The sequence below is a fragment of the Tachypleus tridentatus genome, unplaced genomic scaffold, assembly GCF_004210375.1.
Source record: "Tachypleus tridentatus isolate NWPU-2018 unplaced genomic scaffold, ASM421037v1 Hic_cluster_2, whole genome shotgun sequence".
In the NCBI taxonomy this organism is placed as follows: Eukaryota; Metazoa; Arthropoda; class Merostomata; order Xiphosura; family Limulidae; genus Tachypleus; species Tachypleus tridentatus.
This window is the reverse complement of record NW_027467782.1, coordinates 16,103,023-16,115,044: the sequence shown is the minus strand read 5'-3', so window position 1 is coordinate 16,115,044 and position 12,022 is coordinate 16,103,023. Positions and strand designations below refer to the sequence as shown.

The 12,022-nt window shown below is 34.3% G+C and overlaps 1 long non-coding RNA gene across 1 annotated transcript; it reads right to left on the bottom strand.

Moving 5' to 3' along the window:
* Nucleotides 1–2,996: 2,996 nt before the first annotated feature.
* On the bottom strand, nt 2,997–11,706 carry LOC143242719 (uncharacterized). The gene is made up of 2 exons (XR_013023168.1): nt 11,338–11,706; nt 2,997–3,456 (listed from the first exon to the last, which is right to left on the bottom strand). It is a non-coding gene; the product is annotated as an uncharacterized LOC143242719 (long non-coding RNA).
* Between the last annotated feature and the right edge of the window lie 316 nt (nt 11,707–12,022).

The window sequence follows — 12,022 nt, the reverse complement described above, 5'->3', positions numbered from 1 at the left end:
ACTTGTCATCAGTGTAAGTACTGAAGATCTCATCAAACAAGTAACTTGTCATCAGTGTAAGTACTGAAGATCTCATCAAACAAGTAACTTGTCATCAGTGTAAGTACTGGATCTCATCAAACTTGTCATCAGTGTAAGTACTGGATCTCATCAAGCTTGTCATCAGTGTAAGTACTGGAGATCTCATCAAACAAGTAACTTGTCATCAGTGTAAGTACTGGTGATATCATCAAACAAGTAACTTGTCATCAGTGTAAGTACTGGAGATCTCATCAAACAAGTAACTTGTCATCAGTGTAAGTACTGGTGATATCATCAAACAAGTAACTTGTCATCAGTGTAAGTACTGGATCTCATCAAACTTGTCATCAGTGTAAGTACTGGATCTCATCAAACTTGTCATCAGTGTAAGTACTGGATCTCATCAAACTTGTCATCAGTGTAAATACTGGAGATCTCATCAAACAAGTAACTTGTCATCAGTGTAAGTACTGGAGATCTCATCAAACGAGTAACTTGTCATCACTGTAAGTACTGAAGATTTCATCAAACAAGTAACTTGTCATCAGTGTAAGTTCTTGATTTAAAAACATAATTTCCATTTCTCTGATTCCTTTTTATAGAATGTATTTGACACTAGTTATCTGAAACTACTTACATTAATTGTACACAAACACAATTATTTGAATTAGCAAGGAAAAGCTAAAAACAACTAGGTACAATATAAAAATCAGATTCATTTTTAAATATATTGTTAATTTGTTACATTTATAACAAGAGTTTTAACCACGTTATTTAAAAATGCTACGACCTTCTAACTGAATTTCAGACATTTTTCAAACTATAAAATACATAAAATCATATACTAGCTGTTGGCTCAGCTCGGCGAACTATGCCAGTTTGTGATGGTAAACATCCTGTGTGAACACATGAATTCAAAGTATCAAAAATAAACTTTACCAAAAGAACCAAGAATCTTATAAATTTGACGGTGAGGTAATTTTTTTATATTTGTGTTTTGACTTTTTATAGGAACATATATTAGAACCATGATTGTCAACTATGTAACTGCACTATTCACATCACTGAAAAACTACACCAAAATAAACTAAAAACGTGGAGTTTCAATATTATAGAAACGTGGTAACAATACAGAGTGTTTGGTTTTCTTAAAATGTATTCAACAAAATGACTTCTTTTACCTCTGTTTCTTTTTCAGGGTTTATAGATAATCACGATCAGTTCTGAAGATGAATTTTAAATTTCACCAGTTGGTCATAGTATATCCGAAAGAAATAATTCAGTGCCTTAACAATAGGTTTTTATTATCATTAAATACATGGAAAGTAAGGAGTTTCTGGAACAACTTTTTCTTTCACTCCTCTCTTCCACATTTAATGAATAATCCAATAACAGTGAACTGTATATATGTATGGTCTAAAAGAAGAAAGTGTTGGAGAAGGTGTGTTCAGTTTCAATCTGAGGTGAACGAGTTTCACAACTTAAACAGTTGAACAAACACCCTAACTTCTCTTTCTCACTTTTGTTTATATAAAATTTTCAGATCTAGATAAAGTCAATGAGTGCATCCTGTTAATAAATACAAATAACTAATTGACTAAAAACATTGTTTTCAAATATCTCACCATCAATAGAAGCCGAAACCAATCAACAGTAATTGTATGAAATCAAAAGTTATTTGTAGATGGAAACACGTAAAGATTAAATGTAGGGGTGTAAAAGTTAGTTGTAGTTCTAAAGACGCAAGGTTTAGTTGCAGTTATGGAGAGATAAAAGCTAGTTCTAGTTTTAAGGATGCAAGATTGAGTTGGAGTTGTAGCAGAAGTCGCAGATGTAAACATGTATGGTCTAGTTGTGGTTGTAAGGACGTAAGATTAGCTATAGTTGTAAGGATGTAAGGTTTATTTGTAGCTCTAAAGAGATAAAAGCTATAGCTGTAGTCGTAAGAATGTATGGACTAGTTGTACTTGTAAGGCGATAAAAACTATAATTGTAGTGTAAGAAGAAATGAACTAGTTGTACTTTCAAGTATTTAATAATTATTTGTTATTATAAGGATTTATGAACTGAGGGTGTGATTACTATATGTTGAGATGTAAGGGTTCATCGTGATTATACAGACACAAGAGCACATTATAGTTGTAAGTATTGTTGAACTTCTAAGGACGTAAGAGCCAAAGATGTAATAATAATTCAGGTTGTGAAGACATAGAGCTAGTTGTAGTTGTAATAACGTGACTTAATGAATAAGATCTATTTCTTGAGTAACGAAGTATAAGTATTTTAACATTTCCACTGAACCCGGATTGTATATTATATCGATTGTAACACACGTAACACTGTTTTTGTATATTTTGATAATATTACACATTTGAAAGTGACGTCTGCTGGAACTTTTGCGTCAAACAACAAATTCATTCGATATACTACTTCAAGTCGATTGAAACAAAGTAAAACTTGAGTAACGAAGTTGTTATAAGAAGAAAACATATTTTAACATTTCCACTGAACCCGGATTGTATATTATATCGATGTATTACTACACAGTTCTATACACACGTGTTATGACACTGTTTTTGTATATTTTGAGACGACAAAAGAGAATAATATTACACATTTGAAAGTGACGTCTGCTGGAACTTTTGCGTCAAACAACAAATTCATTCGAAACGCCATATACTACTTCAAGTCGATGGTGAAACAAAGTAAAACCAATAAGATATTCGCAAAAACATAAAATCCAATGTAACAATGTTTGAGAACGAGTGAGTGTAAGCATATAAATGGTGAATTTTTCAGCAATGCAAACAAGTTCAACTATTAAAGAAATTAATATTTCTTTATAATTCAGTTACTAAAAAACCACTTGTTTGCTACATACCTAAAAAGTTATAGTTTGCTGAAACTGTTAAAAACCTGCTTAGAAGTAAGTTCAACGGCACAGCTACATAAGAATCTATACAATAAAAGTTCCCTTGCAATATTAAACAGTAAAGATGGAGCATTTTTATTGTATTGACGTTGGAAAAATATTCTTTTGTTTATCACTGTAGAGTTTAAGGAAATTTGCATGTGTTACATGAGAAAATAAATGACATATTTTTGTTAACATCCGACACTCTGAATGCTAGAGCGTGAGTTTCGGGACCTCTTACGATCGTTGGGGCACCTTAGGAGTCAATGTACCATCGATGATTCTTGGGCAGGAGTTTACCTGGCGGCGCCCATCTTCTCTCCATGTAGCCGTCCCTACTTTACTAGAGAAAGGTTAGATGGAAGGCAGCTTGTCAGCGTTACCCACCGTCAACTCTTGGGCTACTCTTTATCATCGAATAGTGAGATGTACCGTAACTTTAAAATGCTTCCACGCTCACAGGACGAACATGTTCAGTGACGAGAAGCGAACCCGCATATCTCGAATGTCAGACATCCTTCCTAGAAACATAAAATTACACTTGGCTACAGCAAACCATTTTATTGTACATAATTGTGCAAAGTATTGTGAAAAAAAATTGCTTTTGCTTACCAAAAAGCATTATGGATAGCATAGAGTCTAGTTACCCATCAGTTGAAACTTGGTGTAACCTTGTGTCAGTATGACACTTTGTGACTAGGATGGCTGTAATATGCTACTGAACACTTTAAGCTGTATTATAAATATATATACTTTTTTAGACGTGGAGTTCGTTACTTGAAGTTAATCAAAAGTTACTTATAACAACGTGTTAACAAAAAAAAGTATCTAGTGAACCAACAGCAAGTTTACGCCCTTACAACACTTAAATCGGGGTTTCAATTTCCCGCAGTGGGCAGAATGCAGATAACCCAAAAATTAGCAAGATTGCTTCGGGTTATGATGAAGATATATCAAATTACGATAATCGCATGTGATGACAAATCTGAAGAGACTTTAAAATCTGATTCATGGATAAAGGTTCGTGAACGTTTATAGTACTTAGCATACTTCAACATGGGTATGTATCCATTAATATCAACATTGTGCTCTTAATATTAAACTTTCATTTGTTATAAGTTTATAAGTACATATATATTACAAGTACTGTTTCTTTACTTTATTATGTCATTGAATATTAAAATTAGACACCATTGACTGAAGCTAGTGATTCGACTTTGAGCCTTTAGAAAGGGACAACAATCGTTAGTTGAATTCAGGGTCTAAAACCAATAAACATTGAAAGTGTACACTTGAATGTCTAGGTTTCCTTGACAACGCTTATAAGCTCTTAAAGAGTTTCTTCTTCTACTGTTGTATATGATTGAAAACTCAACTTCATCGAACAGTTTTTAGTGCACATTCTTATGTTTATGTTTAAAACTACGCAGAAATCTCGGTAGTAATCAGGAGAATTAACTGCAATATTGGGCTTGGTGTGATTTAATGATTAGCATGTTATATTTTGGTCAGAGGGTTATGTTTGGCATCTGATGACAAACAACTTATTACACACCGTATTTAAGAGCTACGAGCTCATGATTCTTTTTTTTTATAATTTCGCGCATACGTACATGAGGGCTATCTGTGCTAGCCATCCCTAATTTAGCAGTGCCTACAAATAGTTGGATTGCCCACACATTATAACGCTCCCAAGGCTAAAAAGGGGACTATGTTTGGTGGGACTGGTATTCGAAACCGCAATCCTCAGATTACGAGTCGAGCGCCTTAACCACCTTGCCAGGCCAGGACCACTTGGGGTATCCGAATTGATAGTGGAGGAAGCTATATACTGACTGTCTGCCTTTCCTCATGGGATGTTTCAGTGTTAAGGTAACGTAAATTAATCACTAATTCCTGCAATCTAATCTTGATTGAAATATATGTTTGACTCTTGAGCTGCTATTGTTTGACTGTCACTCTTATAGCATGCCAACAGTGCAGGACATTATTTCGTTCAGTAGTAACTGGACTTAACCAAGAACCCTCAGTCCCATGGTCTGGATCACTGGTAACGGTTGTTCTCTTCCTTTTCTGTGGCCGTAAAAGTGGTAGTTCATTTAAAAAGTGAGCAAATGCTTTTGTTGTTTAGCCCCGTATTCCTCGAATTCGGTGGGTAAGCCAGATGTTTTTGGCATGATTATCACACTTTTAGTATGGACGACAAACAGGTTGGTGTCTTCAAACAGGCCCACCAAGTTGGCCACACTGATTAATTGAAGAGCTAAGACGGTGGAGCTCTGGAATTGCAGGTCAGTCTTGAAGTCCTGAGCTATTTTTCTTACTAGTCTGTTAAAAGGTAGTTTGCGAATAAGCTGCTCAGTGGACTTCTGGTAAAGGCAGATAATATGGAAGAAATTTATTTCGACCACCTGCGGCTGGAGCACTCTTTGGAGCAGACTTAATAGCTAGTTATATTATGGGTACTTCACCCCTGGGTTTTCTTGCATTTTGTTTCATACAGTATGACGTCTTAGGTATGAAGGGTCTGTAAGGAAGCGATATAATTCATACCGGCTACTAAGACCTGTGAGATTGATTGGTTGTTTATTAATTATGTGATGACTATCTGTGTCAGGAGACCCTGATTTTGAAGTGATAGATTAGAGGAAAAACAACAAATTAACTCCAATCACCGCCAACATCTGGACTATTCGTAACGAACGGAATGTTTGATTATAACGCATTTATGACCGAAATGGCCACCATGTTCTTATGTTGTTTGAGTCTTGTGTTTGAGAAGCAGTGCTACTAACCCTGCTTCGTTCTTTCAGCTATGTGTGCGTTATAACAGTAACAGACAATCCCACTTTTACTTTAAGACTGTAAATGGTATGAACTGATTGCCTTTCTATTGGTTTCTGGTAGACAGCAATAAAAGCCGTAGGGGGCGTTATAATGTGACGGTCAATCCCACTATTCGTTGGTAAAAGAGTAGCCCAAGAGTTGGCGGTGGGTGGTGATGACTAGCTGCCTTCCCTCTAGTCTTACACTGCTAAATTAGGGACGGCTAGCACAGATAGCCCTCGAGTAGCTTTGTGCAAAATTCAAAAACAAACCTTTACAGCTTGTTAACAAATTGTGCGTAGAATATAAATAAAGGGTTGTTCCTCGCGATCACTTGTATAACGACTTGTCAGTGAAGATCTCAGAGCAACAAGATTTAGATGTGAAGAGTTGTATTTATCGTCTTTAACCGTCCTCCGTTGGTACAGCGGAAAGACTACGGATTTACAACGCTAAAATCAGGGGTTCAATTCCCCTCAGTGGCTTTGCTATCAGAAAACATATACATGCATACTCGTCTTTAACCTATCATATTTATTATATGTTTTTATTATATGAAATATAAAACAGAAAAGGCGTTAAGGCGTTCGACTCGTAATCCGAGGGTCGCGGATTCGAAAACCAGTCGCACCAAACATGGTCGCCCTTTCAGCAGTGGGGGCGTTATAATGTCCAGAGTAAATGAAAAGGATTGAGTCTGGGTTGTGGTTAAAGGTAACTGTAATTAGGAGCTTAGGAACATGATAAATGATTTATTTCCTGACAACTTTCTGGAACAAAAAGTTAGATGTCATAACATTCAATCTGTACACGATTTATTTAAGATTAAGATTATTTTGTCATTGTAAGACGTATATATTCATTTAGAGTTCTGATCCAGTTATTATTAAACAAATTTAATTTAAGATTTTAAGAACGACTTGAAGAATAAATGTTACTTATCTAAATCCATGGTTCTCAACGCTTTTTAATATAAGAACTCTTGTAGTGTTAAACTTGTGTCACATAACATCATTCATTACAAAAAACACTGTAATACCATATCAGTATTTATAAACAGGATATTTATGTTTAATATAGCTATATATCAACACACATACATGTAGAACATGAAAAATTTACTGAGTCAACTACTCGGGCACACACACGTACAAGTTTAATCCGTCAAATAGTTAATTTTTACATGATCCAAACACATATTGTATCTGGTCTCATTAACTAGTTTAAAACAACGTAGTGACTTAAGTTGTGACATTACAAAATTATCTATACTAATAAACGAATATGATGTAGTCACATCGCAATTATATGACTATTGTGTAGTATAGAATATGCAGAACTCTTGCATTCTGCAGAACCAAAATATTCTCAAAACCCCTGGATGTTTATAGAGGAAACCAAGTATTAAAAACAACAAGTTAAAAAGCAGTAATCTAAATTGGTTTCTGAAAAACCTTTCGATAAGATGATATTGATAATGTAATAATTATTAAACTTAAAGTGGTACTTCTAATATCTTAAGTAAAGAATTTATAACAATATGTCAAACGTACTATCTGCAACATCAGTTACTGAGAAGGCCTTCAACTCTCAGTTTCATCAAATACCTGACCTATACAATTAAAACTGAAAGATTACCTATGAACATCATTTACACCAAATAGCATCATAAGTAGATTTATTTTATGGGTTTGTTCAGTGTTTATTTCTTATTATTAGTTCAACAAAATGTCTGGTTAATATATTAACTCACCAGCTACTTCTAACTACACCATGTTGATTTTAGGTATATATGCATTATGAAACGGATACAAGTTTTCCTTAATGGTCATGTACAAGTATTAAAGTTGCTAAAGATGATGTAAGTTTATGGTAATAACTAATCACATCAGCTGTAACCTGGAGATCTAACTAATATATAAAACCTTCCTTGAACTTGAAAAAAAATATCTAGTTCAAAAGATTCAGTTAGAATGATTCATAAACAGTACAAAAATGTTACAGAAGGCAAGACTCCCGGCCATGTCGACACACTGTTCACATTTAGTGGTAACATTCCTAAAACTTATAAACAAAAAATGAAGTTTCTCACTTATTTCTATTTGCCGCACTCTATATTTTCTTCATCTATTAGCTTGTTCGTTTGACGAGAAGCTCCACAATGGGCTATTTGCGCTCTATCTACTACAAGTATCCAAACTCGGTTTATATTATTGTATGTCTGGAAACATATAGATATACCACTGAGGAGTCACCCATCAGTGTATGAGAATAACTGAATGCATCTAGTGGTGTTATTTCTATGTTTAAAAACAAAGTAAGATTAGCTAGCTCTTCATTTAGTTCTATCCACATCATAGTTTTCTCCATCCATCAGTGAGATGTGAATATTTGTAAAGGTTTTTCAAATCCATTTTATTATATAACAGATATCATACAATATCTTCCAAATATCTCTATGTTTATTAATTATCCCAAAAAACTTATTGTTACATACAATAAAGCACAGCTAGCCTAGTTACTCTGCGCCACAAACACCAAACCAACATACAATAATAAATTTAAAAAAAATTAAATTAAAACTTTCTGTAAGATCAGCAAATACCTCCATTTGCTTCATAATAATTTGTTTTTATACAATACTAGTCTACTATGTACCTAAGGGGTTACGTGCACTCACTTTAGACTGATAAGGGAGTGGGGCAACACTGAATATCTTACGTTCTCGAAAGTTAGCTGTGATGCCGATTTACATCATTTAGTGATTTTTAATTACAATAAATACAAGACAATACATGTGGGTTATTATAATTTCCATCACTAACTATAAAAAGCTTATTCACTTTCATACACTGTGTAAAAGCGCTAGGTAAGTAAGTCAGATTAAAAGACAAGTTAAGTCGACAAGATACACGAACCGGTAAATATACATTTTCGAGAAACCGAGTTATCGTTTCAGGAACCAATGAATAATGGCAGGCTGATCCGGTGTATCTATCTAACCTAAGTCATATAACAATGAATTTAAGTATTTCTTCACATGTTTAAGTAACCTATTTCGTTTGATATACTATTTTTGAAACAGAAACTAAAACATTAGCCATAAGAAGTAAGGCAGTTAAATAAAATATAAATTTAGCTTCTTATGTCAAACACGAAAAACGAGCAATACAAGGAGCTCAGAATCCAGCTAGAGAAGTTCTAATCAATAAAAAGAAGAAACATGAAGGTCCCATATTCAGAATACCTAAGCTATGAGACGAAGAACATCGACTCTAGACTTTTTCGACAAGTAATCACGACTCTCCTACCAAATTACAAGAACACTATCATCATACAAAATTTGAGCGAAACTTGTTTCCCTCCCCCCACCTCTACAAATAGTGATTGAAGAAAGTCAGTGGACTGTCTATCTTCACTGACCAATAGAAAACATTTCGAACTTTCTATAACTGGATTAGGAGATGATTATTTAGATCCAGTTAAATCATACCTTCATGTAAAGGCAAACGTTGTTGAGCCTGGTAGTACAAGGTGTATAAAAAAAGATAAAGATACATTCGGTTCATATAACACCGCGTAATATAAGGTCATAGTCATGGGTTATTACATCAGATCGTGGTGTTACTGTAGTTTTTACGGTATTATCCTCAGTTAATTGTGCAATACTTTCACTACCGCCAAAGGCCCGGCATTGCCAAATGGTTAACTCGACTCGTAATCTGAGGTTCGCATCCCCGTCACATCAAACCTGCTCGCCCTTTCAGTCGTGGGGGCGTTATAATGGACGGTCAATCCCAGTATTCGTTGGTAAAAAGAGTAGCCCAAGAGTTGGTGGTGGGTGATGCTGACTAGCTGCCTTCCCTCTAGTGTTACATTGCTGAATTACAGATAGATAGCCCTCGTGTAGCTTTGGGCGAAATTAAAAAACAAACAACCACTATCGCCATTACCAGTAAGGACGTCTTCTGTTGTTATTTTTCATAACTTAATACAAAACTTTCATCTTTTTCCTAACTCTGGAGTTCCTATTTCTGTCTCTGGCATTTCTTCTTCATAATCAAGAGGTATGTCAGACTCAACTAAGTTGAGTATATTTCTATGTTCATTCTGTTTTTGTTTCATCAACTATACACTCATAATAAGTGTTCACACACTGCCTTGGCCCATTGGACCTGATTCATAACATTAGTACTCGTTGCGGTTTACATTCTAGTAATTTTTAATACATCAAGTGTATCTTCACATAATTTGGTACACCTTTAGTAAACATTACAAGGCTTTTGCACACAGATTTTTTATTAATATTCTTTCGAGAATTTGTCGATTCTTCTTTAACTAGTTTGAAAGCAAAATGATTTTCATTTTGAGGTTAAAATACTCTTCGTTGTCTCAAAACCTCATATTTAACTTGTATAACCTCTAGAACCTCTTAAAGTAATACATAGCTTCTGTTTCCATTGAAACTTTATATTTTTCTGTTATTACGTTTATCACTTAATTCTTCAGCCTGTAGAAAACTCATCTATTTTAATGTAAAATCAGAAACAAAATGAGCAGCTTATCCTTTTCTTCATTATTAATTAAGAGGTTCCAAAGTACGAACCTTGAGTTTAAACTGTTAAAACATAACCCATAAATTTTCTGTAATTATTTTACTTTCAACATCTAAGGTTAAATCCACTGTAAATAGAGCTTAAATCACTGACCGACTGAATCAGTCTTTGCGCAGCATAAAGAAATAAGTCGCCTGTTAGAATCCCCGTCACACCAAACATGCTCACCCTTTCAGCCGTGGAGGCGTTATAACGTGACGGTCAACCCCACTAATCATTGGTAAAATAGTAGCCCATGAGTTGGCAGTGAGTGGTGATGACTAGCTGCCTTCCCTCTAGTTTTACACTGCTAAATTAGGGACGGCTAGCACAGACAGCCCTTGAGTAGCTTTGCGCGAAATTCAAAACAAACAAACCCTAGAGGGCAACAACCCACGTGCAAAATATAAAAGTGTCATTCATACATGTCTTTGCTCAAATAACACAGTATTGGACTTAAAGGGCTTATGTTTCATACAATCCTTACAAAAGAAATTTCCAAGGGTAATCAAATTGTAATTTGAACGTGTGAAAATATTTATTATATGGTTCAAAGTTGCGCTGCTTCAATAAATGTAGTAGGTTCTGAGCCGATCCATTTACATTGCACGTCTTTCAATACAAATGCTCATTTATTTGATGTCTGTCGAATTTCGCAGTATATGCGTGGGACGTTATTTTGGCACATTATTATAAAATTTACTATTCTGTTGTTTTAAAGTTGTCAAGTTTCGAATATGGTATAACGTGGTTTTAAATTTACCACAATTTATACAATCAGAATGACAAATACAGTGCTTATCTGTACAATACAAATGCATTGGCTTATAAAAGTATACTACTTCGGCTATCGTACATTACATATGCCTATAAATATAAATGCTATTATTCACTCATAACTGTTTAAATTTCAGTTACACTTCTTAAAACATAGAAAGTAAATGAGAAATACGTTGAACAACATTTATTTCGAGTACGTACCCGTGTAACGAAATTCTGCACCTGTTCTATCACTAAGCCTTGTCTAGACTTGCGGGTGGGGTGTGTAGAAATGATAATATTTGTAGACTTCAAACACTTACTTTTGAAAAATAAAAACAATAGCAAATAACAGTATTGGTACACTCTAAATCCTGTAATTTAGTAACGTATCTAAGTAAAATACATGTGGATTGAAAAAATCCAAATTCTTATGCAGAGAAACGACTTATTGATCACATCTACAGTTTGAGCAAAATTATTTCTTTCGCCTTTAAGTCATTTATAACAACTGTCAGAATTACGTAGAAGGGAAAAATTCTCTTTCTATTAGTTATAAACTTAAGCTACTCAGTAGTAGGTGGCACTAGTAAAGAACCTTCAAATAATTCGCTGAATATATCGACATCTCAGCAAATAATAAAGGTTGGAGGTTCTTATTTTATATTTAGCTTGTTTATATCTCAAATTCAAGTTTCTAATTCGTTAGATACTTGTACATATTGTATGATGGGCATATTAAAATAGAAACAGAGCGAAATGGCAACTGGACGTATCATGTGACACACAAAACCCAATACTTAACATTTCCTTTTAAATTAAAAAACATTGCAACATGTATAATTTTACATTATAAACTACGTTTTGATACCATTCTCATTGACGTAAGTAGTAAAATGTTATTTCA